At 35.2% G+C, this 14,869-nt stretch overlaps 1 pseudogene; it reads left to right on the top strand.

Annotated features, from left to right (window-relative positions):
• The first annotated feature begins 700 nt into the window (after positions 1–700).
• LOC110215495 (small ribosomal subunit protein uS17 pseudogene) lies at positions 701–1,111 on the top strand (annotated as a pseudogene).
• The last annotated feature ends 13,758 nt before the right edge of the window (positions 1,112–14,869 follow it).

The raw sequence follows: 14,869 nt of genomic DNA, 5'->3' as shown, positions 1-14,869 counted from the left end.
TCTAATAAGATGACATTTAAAAGGGATAAATATAAATTTTCTACTTACCTTCAAAGAATGACTTCAGAAACATTGAACGGCAGAGAGTTAGAATAAAGTTTGGCAGCAAAATTCCATGAGATTTGGTTGACTGCAAGGTTAAAATGAATCATTAATCTGGTATAGCTAACAATAACAAAAAATGTGCTGTTGGGCTCAATTGAAAGATGCTTTGCTTCCAGGAGTAAATAAGTACTTTTGTGTCAAATTATATCTGTGTTACTTTGTTCAGTCATGAGTGCCACAGTTTAGGAAAGTATTGACGAGCTGAGATTTTGTAGCAGGCCACAATCAAGATGCTGAAAAGCCTCAAGTCCAGTCTTATAAGGATCTATTAAAGGAACTGGGACTTTTAGTCTGTAGAATAGGAAGGGTAGATAAGGAGGAGGTGCATCTTTGTACTCCATTTAAAGTTTGGAAGAACATTCATGTGGAAGGTGAATTAATTACACTTGCTGTGTTAGGCTGCAGTGGGAAGAAGTTGAAACTATGATTAGAAGTAGCAAAGAAGCAAATATAGGATTGATTTAAAGAAACATACAAAAACAAAAACAAACATAAAAAAGTCTTTCTCATAAATAGAGATTTTTAAAATTGGAATAGGGCTCTTTCCGACCGATCCTCAGAGAGAAGAGGGGCAAGAGACAAGAGAAGCGACGGCATGACAGACATCCAGACAGAGCAGCTGACCATCTCCCAAAACAAAGATGCATGGTGCTCTGGGACACAGCCAAAAAGAAGCTGCCCAATAACTAGAAGAACGTCAGGCTCAAGACCTACAACGAGGCCATTGAGGGTGCCTATATTGACAAGAAGTGTCCCTTCACTGGAAATGCCTCAGGGGCAGGATCTCGTCTGGTGTGGTGACCAAGATGAAGATGCAAAGGACACACAATCGATTAGGGAAACACCACAAGAACGTCTGTGCATTGGCAGCCCTGTTTCTAAGACGTCCAGATTGGAGACACTGTGACTGTGGGTGAGTGCAGAACCCTCAGCAAGACTGTGAGGTTCAACATGCGGAAAGGTCAAGAAGGCAGCCAGAAGCAAGAAGCAGTTCCAGAAGTTCTGAGCCCCTCCCCCTCTGGTGGTGCGTGGGTGCCGATGCTGGAGTGTCCACTGTGGCCTGCTCTGCTGCTCTGCTAATAAAGACAAACTTCCTACATAAAAAATAAATAAAAATAAAAAACGGAATAGGTTTTCTAAAGACATAGTGGTTTTCCAGCCTTGTGCGTCTTCCAGTAGAGTCTGGACAGCTACTTGTTAGCTCTGTTGTAGTGGATATAATCTTTCAAATATAGGCCAGGCTAGGCAGATACCAATGTCCCACACACTTCTGAAATTTTGTAATTCTGTGATTATGTATTTTGAGGTGGCAGTTGATTACGGTTGAGATAGAAACACTATTTATTTAAGTACAGTTTAGACTACATGGCCTCTGAGGTCCCTTCACAATTCTGAATATTCTGTGATTCTGTGGTACTTAGAGGTCTCATTGGATTACTGGAGTTTGGGGGATGAGTTTCTATGCTAAGGCAGAGGAAGTCAACCAATCCATATTAGTTATGTTAAAATAATGATAATAATTTGAGATGCTGGGAATTAAGCAAAAACAAATTAAGTCCTGGAACATTTCCTGGGGTTTAATTGTTCCTTGGGAGGAGTTGATAAGTCTAAGTATAGCCCTGGGCCAATGTCATTGTAAATGATTAACTGCCCAGGCTAAATTCCATGTTCAGGTCCTTACTGCAATTATAAAAATGCCAGAGGAAAGAACATCTATAATGGCTGACCTCTAACAGCAAAATCATTGCTATTAAACAGGCTTTGGCTTCGTTGATTGGATTCATGAATTTTGGCACGTTGAGAGCAAGAATTTCTATTGACTTTGTGTTTCTGGGTAATCATCATGGCCAGATTAGTAAAACTGTTATTAGTATTGATTGTGCAGGAACAATCAACCTCCATGGTAGGCCAGAGCTCTCCTCAAGGGCTACCAATGATCAGAGCACCTCTCCTGGCTGTCAGACTAAAATTAAGGAAAGAGAGGGAGCTAGTAGTGCTGATTGTAAATGAAAGGTTTTCTCCTTTCTGGAAGTTTGGTGGAGTGTCACAAGGAAGATATTTTAAAAAATATAAAGTTATGGTACAGTAGCAAATGAAATTGCTTCAATAATGTCTTTGGAATTCTAATATTGATCCTGGTGATAGCAGGGTAAATGAATTAGATAATATTTGCAAAGCACCTTAGAAATAAGCCTGCCTGCCACTCAGCTTATGACATATTAATAATGCATTTTATTTATCTGACATTTGAAATGGAGCTTAATGAATTAATAAACATTGAGTCTAATTGAGTCTAATGATTTTTTCAAATTGTGAATTTAAATGAATATGTGTTATCATGTTGATAATAATAATCATACTTGGCACTTTTATTGCATTTCTGTCTTCAGAGTATTTTGCAAACACTTAATTAATTAATTGTTAATATATTTTACTTCATTTAAGATGGATGAAAAGGTACTAGAAATCTCTGTAGCACCTCTAGGTAATCCTGCAGCCTAGACACATATATTGGCATAAGTGCCCTCTTTTAATAAGCCCCTGGGGAAAGGATTCACTTACATACAACTTGGGTTGGTCTTTTGGATTTAATGCTAACAGAAATAAGAAGCTGAAAGTGAATCTTGGCAAATCTTGAAGATTGTATTTACTCTTGAATTACTACTTCACAAACTAAGCAAAAAATGAGCAAGCAAAGAGGGCTGTTTGTTTGGCAACCATAGGCATATGAATGGGGTATTAATTATCATATTTCATAAAATGTAGCCATTTCTCTTAAATCTCCAATAAGGCAATGGACTTAAAGAAACACTCAGTTTCCAATGATGAGGGCTCTTTTGGTTTGTAAAGAAGCAAAAAAATTACAACAAATAGTAGCAGCTCAATGTCATATTAACATTCTTAATTTTTCCTTGGTTTTCACTGAAAAGTACTAAAATGACACATCTTATGTCTGTTTATTGTTTACTTTAAAAATATCAAAATCCTTTCATTTGGCTTCAAAGTCCTCTACAATCAGGGTCCATTTTATTTTTTCTAGCTTTATCTTACTGTATTTCACACTGACAGGTCCTATACTCTTCCTGAATGACTCTCAATATGTGTTACACTTTTTTAGCATTTAAAGTATTTCTTCCTATTATTTCTTATGTCTGGAATGGTCTTAACTCCACATATGTATTGGCTGATATGCTATGCATATTTCAAGGCCATCCTCAATACCTACCTTTTCTCTCATGGTTTTCCCTGATTCTCCCAACCAGAAAAGTTGCCTTCCTTTTCTGAATTCTCATAACATTTTGTACCTCTCATGTATATGCATCCTACTTTTTAATTATGTCTATTTGTGTTCAGATCTTGCTCCTTCTACTAGGTAAATACTCTTTAAGGGAAAGAATCATTCATTATTTTACTTTCAACAGTATCTAGCATAGTATATTGCACACAGTAAGGATGTAATACATGGTGAATGATTTGAGATGAATTGAATTCTCATTTACTGCTGCCATTTTATTGATAGAGAAATGGTAATACTGTATTTAACTTAACTTTTAAAGGACATGCTCAGCCATGCCTCATTCTTAATTTATGCTCTTTTCATGAAGAAAATACATAAGAGTTTCCTCAAATAAAACATTTGATGTTTATATATTCATGCTGGTACTGGAGAATGAGCAGGACTATGTTTCAGAAAGAAGGTTATGGGGCAGCTAGGTGGTGCAGTGGATAGAGCACCAGCCCTGGAGTCAGGAGGGCCTGAGTTCAAATCCAGCCTCAGACACTTGACACTTATAGCTGTGTGATCCTTGCCAAGTCATTGACCCCATTGCCTACCCTCCTCTACCCCCCCAAAAAAAATAAATTAAAAAGAAACATTTATTAAAAAAAAAGAAATGTTACAGTATTGTCTTGAGCAATAAAGGTCTTACTTTGGACATTTGGATTCAAAATATGCTATTCACAGTTAACAAAGATGTTCTCTATCTTTACTTCTTATTTGATATCAATTTGGTGAATATTTGTTGGACATCTATTATGTTTGAGGCATTTTGCTAGATATTAAGAGCTATGGAGGTAGATATGGCCTTTGTTTAAAAAAATTGACCATCCATTCATAGGTATAAAAAGTCAGTCAATCAATAAATGTTTATTATATGTCTACAACTGCTGGGCACTCTAAGTGCTGAGGAAAGAAAGGCAAAATACATTCCCTTCCTTTGAGGAGCTCACAATCAAATGGGGAAGACAGCATACAACACATTCCTTAAAAAATCAGTAAGTGGGATAAATAGGAAATAACCAACAGAGGGAAGGCACTACAATTAAGAATTGGGAAATTCTTTTTGTTCAGGGTTGGATTTAAGCTAGGGCTTGAAAACAAGAAGCCAAGGAAGCCAGCAGTCAGAGATGATGAGAGAGAGTATTTCAGGGATGTGAAGATAACAAGAGTTGGGAATAGGATGTCTTGTGCAGGGAATAACAAAGTAGCTACTACCAGTGGATCAAAATACATGTGGTGGGATATAAGGCATTAAAAAAAAAACCTGGAAGGTAGGGGGAGGGGGCAAAGTTGTAAAAAGTTTTGAATGCCAGTCAGAATATTTTGCATTTGATCCTAAAGGTGACAGGGAGTCACTAACACCTTTTTTTTTTATTTTTAATAGGGAGGTGACATGAATGAATATGCACTTTAGGAAAAAATAATAATAGCCAAAGAAAGGGTGGACTGGAATGTAGAGAGACTTGTGGCAAGTTTACCCAGAGTCTAGATGTGAGTAGTTGAGTATCTGAATAAGGCTGGTAGCAATATCAAACAGAAGGGGTTATTGGATAGATGTTACAAAGGTGAAATTGGCAAGTCTCACCAACAAATTTGATGTGAGGAGTGAGAGATATTGAGAAGTTGAGGATGACACTTAGCTTGAGAGCCTGCAGACTGAAAAGGTGTTGAAGCTCTTAACAAAAATAGAAAGTTTGGAATGCATGAAATGTCTAAATTTTAGGCCTTACTTTTGGTAAAGACTTTGTCTCAGGAAAGTTCATACAAAAATGTGCAAATGTACTCAGAAAAGGTACTTTTAAAGGTTCTTTTAAAATATTGTTATAGAATCTTAGACTTGAATTAGTTCTCAGAGCATACCTCATCCTACCGTCACTTGATGTAATAAAACCCACTAAAATATCAATATTCCATTTATAAGAATAACTGGTTGTTACTTGAAAAAGCATAGTGATATATAAATTTATATTTGCAAAGAAATTCATTATTAAATTTCAGTTTTCTATTAGCTAATATAAAACTAATATTCAGATCACTATGGAGCTATATTAAATGTTATTCAGAGCATTGGAAAAGCAAATGCCAATCAGAGAAGCAAATAAATGGCAAATCTTGCATGTGAATTTCAACAATCCATTTTATTTCCAATCTGCTATGTGTATTGGAGACAGTGTAGTCTAGTCTAGACTCTTGTGGTTACAAAAGTGTACTTACAATCAGTATGATCTGGTTTCCAATGCACCTCTGGTATATACTATCCGGATGAACTGTAATAAGTCGTAATCTCTCTGAGACTGAGGAAAACTCTAAGAATATCAGTCATATAATTTTGGGATCTGTAATTCCTGAGTTCTCACTCTGACAGAAACAGAAGCCTTTAATGTTTTATACACAAGCATAGACACATTCTACTTTAGACTATGTGGTGGATAGTTCGACATATTTCTCCTTTCTTATAAAAGATTTCAGAAATTATAACTTTTCAAGGAATTACATAAAAGAATATTTCAGCTCTATGTTCTTATAAACTCATAGTTCTTGGGGGCAGCTAGATGGTGCAGTGGATAGAGTTCTGGCCTTGAAGTCAGAAGGACATGAGTTTAAGTTCAGTCTCAGACAAATGACATTTAGTAGCTGTGTGACCCTGCGCAAGCCACTTTGGCTCACCAAAAAAAAAAAAAGAATTCATAATTCTGAGATAGTGGATATTCCTCAAACCCAAAGGAATTGGTACAGGATGTGTGACAATCACCACCTGTACTAAATGACAATATATAATAGAGGTAATTACTGCCTGCATACTTGGAGGGGGAAGTGTCATAATTAATCACTGAATGGTCATGGTGGTCAAGCAAAGGTAAGTTTATACAAATAGGCTAAGATTACTGTTTGATTTTATTGAAAGTGTTAAATTCAACTTCAGATTTAAGACAATGCCAATCATTAAGGGCTTTTTTTAATTTGGAAGGAAATAAAATATGAGAAGAAAAAAGAGCAACTGATTGTGATCCTAGCTTCAACTATTTTTGCTTTATTATGAAAATAAATAAAATGTAGAAACTAAAAAGAAAAACAAACAATACAAAAATTAAGATGGAGAAATGAATAGACACCTGGCAGATTGTTAATAATGTGCTTCCTAAGCTCTAAATGATATGAAATTTCTTTGTGATGTCTTTCACATTTCAGTGCATTTTCTCCTAAGGGGTACCTCTAAGGCACATGAGAAACTTCTAATATCAATAATACAACTTAGGGGCAGCTAGGTTGCGCAGTGGATAGAGCACCAGCCCTGAAGTCAGGAGGACCTGAGTTCAAATACAGTTTCAGACCAAACACTTGACACTTAACTAGCTGTGTGACCCTAGGCAAGTCACTTAGCCCCAATTGCCTAAAAAACAAAACAAAACAAAAAAATCAATAATACAACTTAATGCTGGCTAAGAGTAGGCAAAATAAGCATTAGATATCTCTGACTACCAGAGTTAAATATTATTGGTAGAAGGGAATTCAGAGAAGAAAGAAAAGTAGGAATTCAACAACTGATTAAGAAAATGGTGTCTGAGGATGATATTTGCATTTCCAGTTGATAGCTTAAATAAAAGAATGATGTGTTATTTCCCTGGGATGGAACACACCTTATGAGGGCTAGCAAAACGTTGTTTCTGGAGTTTTACAAATCTAATCAAGAGAAAATTAAATTCGAATAGAGTAATACATTTTTAATCTATAACTGCCAAAGACGATTCCACAAATAGAAACAGTTCTAATATGAGATGAATAGTATCAGTACAGAGAGACAATAATTTATAGAAGACTTAATCTAGGAAAAAAGCAAGAAATAAAATTTAGTGACATAGAAGGCCTACATTATAAGAAGAGTCAAGTTTTATTTCATAATTGCCCCTGCCATTTAATATTCAGTGATACTTAGGACCCAACACTGAGACACGGCTAATGAAAAATAGACTTCGTTGATCAAAGGTCTGGTGGAGTCTGATGGCAAATTAAGCAAGCATATAAGGAAATCTAAGTACTGGAGAGGAGTACACTGTACCTAATATTTGGATGAGGATCAGTGGAGGGAGAAACAGAAGGGATAATTTTGTGGAAGTGTATTATAGAACATCTAATAGAAAGAGAAAATGATTAGGTATTTAGGAATCAGATCACAAACCTGGAACAGTCATGAAAGAATATACCTAAAAGCAAGAATTCTCTCTCTGCCAAGAGGACAGCAGCTGATGAATTTTTATCTTGCTTTAATGATACTCACATTTTTCAAAAGGTGATGAAAGCAAAAAGGGAAATGACTATTGATGACCAGAGGCATCAGGACTATGACAAAGGCATTATATGTCAACTGTACTCTGTTCTGATCATACCACATTTGGAAAATTGATTTGGATTCTGGTGGCTATATTTTAGAAGTACATTGAGGAGCTGTAGTATATGAAGAAAAAAGCAATTAGTAAGATGAAGGTAGTGGAGATAATAACTAACAAGGATTAGTTAAAGGAAATGGAAACATTTGCCTCACAAGGACTTAGAAGGAATAGAGATGCCATCTTCCAGGTTGAACTATATCCAATATTTTGATTCCTAGAAAATATCTTGCAACTTTTTATATGTTATTTCCCTTTTCAATACATCAATTTTGCAATGGAGTCAATGTTGTATGGTGAAGAGAGTGCTATATTTGGACACAGGAAGATCTAGGTTTGAAACCTGCCTCCAATACTCAACAGCTACTATTGCTACTGATGAAACTTAATTCCTCCAATTCTCAGTTTTCTCATCTGTAAAATGAGGATGATAATATTTACAGATAGTACCTTCTAGGGTTGTTGTAAGGCTCAAATGAAACAATGTTCATAATGAAAACTGAAACAATTGCATTTTGAAGATAATGAGGTGACTTTCACACATTTTGCCATTTAAGCTTCCAAAGAACTCTGTGGAAATATGTATTACAGCTATTAGCATCCCAGTTTACAGATGAAGAAACTGAGGTTCAGAGAGTTTAAATGACTTGCCCAAGGCCACATAGATATTATGAGAATAGGACCTGAAACCAAATCAAAATGGCTCTAGTATCAATATTCATTAAATCATTGTCTCTCATATAAAGTGCTATTCAAACCTTAAAGGGCATATAAAGAACATTTATTGTTATTATTAGTTTCACTTTTGCTAAAGGAAATGAGGTAAAAGAACTGATATAAAAATGTAATTTCTTTCCATCATGTTTTTCATTTTATTGTTTGTTGCATTTTCCCTTCAAGGTGTTATCTCAATGCAGTCAGGCTACTAATATCAACCACTTCATTTAAATACAAGTTTGGAACTGAAAAATGAACCCTAGTCATTTTGAAAATAACCACTGGGTTTGATTTATGAAAATAATCTGTATTTTGCTTAAAGCTCTCCAAACATGGAATGCAGACATTGAATCTGTTTCTATAATACTCATGGGCTTTTTAGAAAATAGCCTCTATCCAGAGGCCTCATGATGGAAAATGCTATCCACATCCAAAGAAGGAACTATGAAAGTTGAATTGCTATTTTTTTCTCTTCTGTTGAGTTTTGTTTCCTCTTTCTGATGGTTCCTCCTATTGGTTTTAATTTTTACTTACAACACCACTAATGTGAAAATATGTTTAATAGAAATGTAAATGTATACCCTATATCAGATTGTGAGCCATCTTGGGGAGGGTAGTGAGGAGGAAGGGGGAGAAAATTTTTTAAACTCACAAGCATATGGAAGTGATTACTGAGAAATCATAATAAATTAATAAAATTTAAAAAAAGAATATAGCCTCTAAATGACTTATATGTGTAACTTCAAAAGACTCACTTAGGAATATGTGAATGGGGAACCAATGGTGAGTTTTTAGAGTAGAATAGGAAGACCACTCATGATTTTCTCCTTAGTTTCCTGAAACAAACTTATAGTAATAATGTTTAAAATACTATTTGGCTAATATGATTGAATATTTATTTCAAAGATTTGTAGCGTATCAAAGACAGATATGTGGCACAGTAGATAGAGAGTCGAGCCTGGAGTTAGGAAGATCTAAGTTCAAATCTGACTTCAGACACTTATTAGTTGTGTAACACTTGGTAAGTTACTTGACTCTGTTTGCCTCAATTTCCTCTTCTGTAAAATGAAATGGAGAAGAAAATGGTAAACTATTCTAGTATATTTGCCAAGAAAATTCCAAATCAAGTCACAAAGAATCTGACACAACTGAAACAACTGAAACCCCATAACCACAACAATACATAGATGGGTTCTTAGTGGTCATCTAGCCCCAATCATTCATTTTACAGAGAAGGAAGTGTGGCTCAGTCAGGGATAGACCTTGGATTATGCAATGCATCATATGTGGTATAGACTGGATCGATGACCAGAACCCAGATCCTTTGACTTGGTAAAATCCTAGGTCCATATCCCACCAGTTTATAATCATCTTTTTGTAGCATGCCATTTTTTTAGTTAAAAAAATCATGAAAGTAAACTAAAACAAACGCCAAGTTTTGTTTAACTCCTCAATTTATCTTCTTTGGGTTCATTACAAATAAAATGAACATAAATATTCAACAGGGTATCATCATTGATAAACTTAACCTTAGAGCTAAAAAGATTTGGATTCAAGTATTTCCTCTGACACATACTGGTTGTGTGATTGTAGGCATGCCACTTGAACTCTAGTGATCCTTAAAACTTTATAAGAGTATAAATTCCAGATAAGCTCATCATCTGTGTTAGTGGAATTCTTTGTACCACTGAAATCACTGATTCAGACCCTCTCCCTCAAAAAAAGCCCTTCTTATTGGACATTTTTTTTAATGGAAATCAAGGACTTAGAGCATATTATGAGAACATTACAATTTACTTGAAAAGGTATACTTGAAGTTTTGAATAGAAAAATCTCCACAAACTGGTAGAATGGATTATTTAGGGAATATATATATATATATATATATATACATATATATATATATGTATATATGTATATGTATGTATATATGTATATGTATGTATATATGTATATGTATATGTATATATATACACACATATATATAAATGTTTGTGTGTGTGTAATTTTCTTGTCACAAGAATGGAATCGATTGCAGTAAAGTCATCATACTCTTGGCAATATGAGAACTAGGAAAAAAATATGAAGGAGTGAAAACAAATAAATTATTTTCTAAATACCTTAGTGAAGTTAAACTTCAAGCAAGTGTTTAGCATTTCTAATGATATTCCTAAACAAGTTCATGCCATTACAGATGACATATGAAGCTACATAAATTCTAACTAAAAACACGTCAGGCACAGATTTTATTATTTTAGTTGTTGAATAGTTTCAGTCATGTCTGACTCTTTATGACCCCATTTGGGTTTTCTTGCCAAAGATACTGAAATGGCTTGTCATTTCCTTCTCCAGTTCATTTTATAGATAAGGAAATTGAGGCAAACAAGGTTAAGTGAGTTGCCTATGGTCACACAGCTAGTCTCTGAGGCAAGATTTGAATTCAGGAAGAAGAGTTTTCCTGATTCTAAGCCGAGAGCTCCGTCTCTTATGCCATCTAGCCACCTCTTCAGTCAAATTAACCTACTTCTTTTACAGTGTTAATTTTCCCATCCCCACATCTTTGTATGGCCTGTCTACCATACCTCGTATGTACTCCTTCCTTATCTGCCTCGTAGAAACCCTCACTTCTTTAATGCTTAGTTCAAGTCACACCTCTTTGAAACCTTTCTGGGTTCACAAGGTTGATGGCGCCTCTCCTAAATTACTTTATATTTATATTGAATATGCTCTGTGTGTGTGTGTGTGTGTGTGTGTGTGTGTGTGTGTGTGTGTGTGTTGTTTCCTCTTACAGAATGTAAGCTCCTTTTGCACAGGATCTTTTACGTTTTTGCTCAGAATCCCCAGTGGCTAGCTTTGCATTTAGCATGTTGCGAGGGCTAAATAAATGCTCATTGAATGAATGTATTAAGGCTTTTTCCATTATTTCACAAATAGTAAAATTCAAACAAAGAACAGTCTCCTTGACTCCAAATGCAGCACTCTTTCTAGTACCTGTGCCATCTTCCAGTGTCTTTTGGTATAGCTCACTTTGCAGTGTTCTGACAAGGGACATATACAAATCAGAGCAACACAAACACAAGGGAATCCATCCAAATAAGCAGACTGCATTGGGCTACTCTGACACACAAAAATCCTACCTAGTTTTCTTGCTCTGTCTTCTGAAAACATCATTGCTTCTCCAATTAAAGCACTAGTTTAGCAACCCTGATCCAGCTACATAGGCTAGCTTAATTTGTGTAGGCTGTCTATGAGCAGCTTCTGAGGCTGGTGCCTCAGCTTGTGCCAGCCCACTTGCCTGGCCAGTGACTTTGGCAACACTTGCTGCCTTCTTAATGCACATCTCAATTGCTCAGCATTTCTGATTGTAGTAACCCTGACAAGATTCATGCCAGCTAACAGCTGGCCAGCTTAAGCATGCTCATCCATCCTTTTCTCATTCTTTTCTCCTGTTATAGTCAAATTCCCATCATCCTCAGGAGGCAATCCAAACTGCAAACTTATCCACAGGCCTTACTTTTCACTCACTTTACATTCCTCTTGAACAGTTCACATGATGGAGTGGAGGGAATCTATAGCAAACAAAACTCTCTCTCTCATCAATCAGCAGGTTAAGCACCATCTTTCTGAAGCAATGTCACGTACCTTTTTCAACATCAGTGTGGGAGTCAAAAGGATATGGTGAAAAGAGCATAGATTTTGGAGTCTGCAGACTTGGATTCAAATCTTGAATCTGCCTTTTACTACATGAATGATTTAAAAAAAAAAGCTAAATTTTTCCCATCCTCAATTTCTTCATCTGTAAGAAGCACATTCCAGATGACTTATAAGGGTCTTCCATTCCTGATCCTATGCATTCAAACAACAGCTTACATGATGCATTTTAACATGTGGGAAAACATGAAGTTTCATGTAATTGCTTGAGTACCAATTTCCCTGCCATAGTCATGCTCCACTTATTCTGACAGTCAAGGATTTGGCTATATTATTATATACACAGCCACTCCATTTGGTTGATAGATTGATAAGGAAAAAATTATACAAGTTCAACCTAGGAAGCTCCACACTGTTATTTACTATTTATCATACAGCCCATCATTTCTGGTTCAGTTTTCACAAACAATACTTCTTTTTTGCCACTCTTCCTCAGTGTCCAGTGCAGCCACAAAAAAGTGATTTAAAATTTATGCTTATCCCTTATTTTTGGCATCAGAGCAGTTGCCATGACAATGAGATACTCATTGCCACATGTTGTGTACCTGTTAACTGACATACAATATGTTTTCCTTTTTAATTTAAAAACACTTTCATGTATGCCTCATATCTGCCACCAACTCAGATAAGTTAGTGGAGAAATGATTGGTCTAGTGATGCATGAAGTTTGATTGAAAAGCGCAGAGCTCTGCAATTTACATCTGGTCTGCTTTGTGAAGGCCAGACAGATGGGAAACTAAAACTATCTATTCTTCTACACGTCCAAACAATAACTGGCTCTATGTTAAGTAGGGCTTTCCACTATTTGATGCCAACTGCAATCATGTTTCAAAGAGATAGCCTTTTTGCTGTTGTTTTCCTTTGGTTTGTTTTAATAATCTTTCCACATTTGTAGAAAATCTGCATTACTTACAATCTCTACAATCCTACAATCTCACACAGCCAATTGTTAATAGAGAAAAGGTTATTCATTCATATACCTGGGGACCAAATCACTTGTATTTGGGAAGTCTACTCTATAGTTGATTGTTGTGGTGTTTAAATAACATTTAAAATTCTTGAATCATAAAGAGAAAACTGTAATTGGAGGGAACCATAAAGACTGTGATTTTGGCACAGTCTTGCTTTCTTTTGCTTTCAAACCCACTGATATGATTAAAAATACATTTTTATATATTGTATTTAGTAGGCACTCTATTTCATGCATGGCATAAATCTTGGAATAAAATGTAAAAAACTGTATAAAAATAACAACTTTTACTTGAGTTAGTAATGTTAACTATTTCCTTCACCAGTTCGTATTCTTAATAGCACAAAGTGAAGTATGCAAAATGACACACTGTTCTAGGGAAATTTCAGTGAGAAATTCTCCATTCTGGAAATAGAATACTAAAGGGAATAGGGTGTTGAGATCAGAATACATAGGCTTAAATCTTGACTACACTATTTATAATCTGTGTGACCTTTAGATAAGTCACCTTACTTTTCTCCTTCTCAGTTATCTCACCTACAAAATTGTGAGACTGGGGAATATTTTTAGCTTAAGTGTCCCTTTTGCCTCTAAAGCCGATGATTCACAAAACCTAAACTCAATTAGAAAATACGATTGTATAAAGTCTGTGATCAACATAAACAAAATGAGATTCTTAGACCAGGAGATCAGGGAAATGTCAAAAGTCTGTGTCCAATAAACATCAGAATTCTTCCTCTGGCAGATTCTAAGGACAGGGCATTCTTATCATTTTGTCAATGTCTCTACAAAACTTATTCTTTGGCCATAATTGGTCCTTAAATAATGTTCAAATATTTAAATTTAGTTAAATAGAATTACTCTACTATTAAATAAAATGTTTATAAACCCTGGAACATAGTAGGTGGTTATTATGCTTGTTAAATTCTATATTCCCAACTATAGAAAAGAAGTAGATATCAGCTGACTAGGGTCAAAGTCCAAATGGGAAGGGGTGGGATGAACATCTTAAATAACACCAGAAACATAGAGTGCCACATCTAGAACACAAAACTTCTCTGAAGGAATTACTGTATAATAGCTGAAATTAAACCTAAAGAAGGTAAAGTAAACAGTAGCATCATGACATTTAGAGATCATCTAGTCCAGGGATTATGGATAAATTTCAGGTGTTCTACAAACTTGGCTACTAAAGCTAAATCAGCAAACAAAAACAGATAGATAGAAGAATAAATAAATAGACAAATAAAGAAATAAAACATCAGATGGTTTGATAGGTAAAGCTAATAAATCAGCAAGCAAATAAAAATAAATAACATAATTTGAATGTAACTGTTTTCTTTTACTATATATTTTATTTTGTACATTTAAAATATTCTTTTTAGAAGTGGTCTTTAGTTTTCACCAGACTGCCAAAAAGTCCATCACACACACACACACACACACACACACACACACACACACACACACATGAATGCATTCACATGCACACAGTATTAAGAATCCTGTATCTACTCCAATCACCTCATTTTACAAATTGGCCACAGAGCCATGGCTAGGTACAAACATTTTTGATTCTCAAACCCTTAAATTAATATATATATTTCTTTTCTTTGTCCCTGCTTATATTTATCCCACTTCAATATAACATCCTTTCCCAGTATGTAGTTAACTGTTTATATTTCACTTTTGAGGACATTT

This window comes from Phascolarctos cinereus, unplaced genomic scaffold (genome assembly GCF_003287225.1).
Source record: "Phascolarctos cinereus isolate Bilbo 61053 unplaced genomic scaffold, phaCin_HiC Scaffold_3;HRSCAF=262, whole genome shotgun sequence".
Classification (NCBI taxonomy): Eukaryota; Metazoa; Chordata; class Mammalia; order Diprotodontia; family Phascolarctidae; genus Phascolarctos; species Phascolarctos cinereus.
Note: the sequence above shows the minus strand (reverse complement) of the source record. Positions and strands in the feature narration are given on the sequence as shown.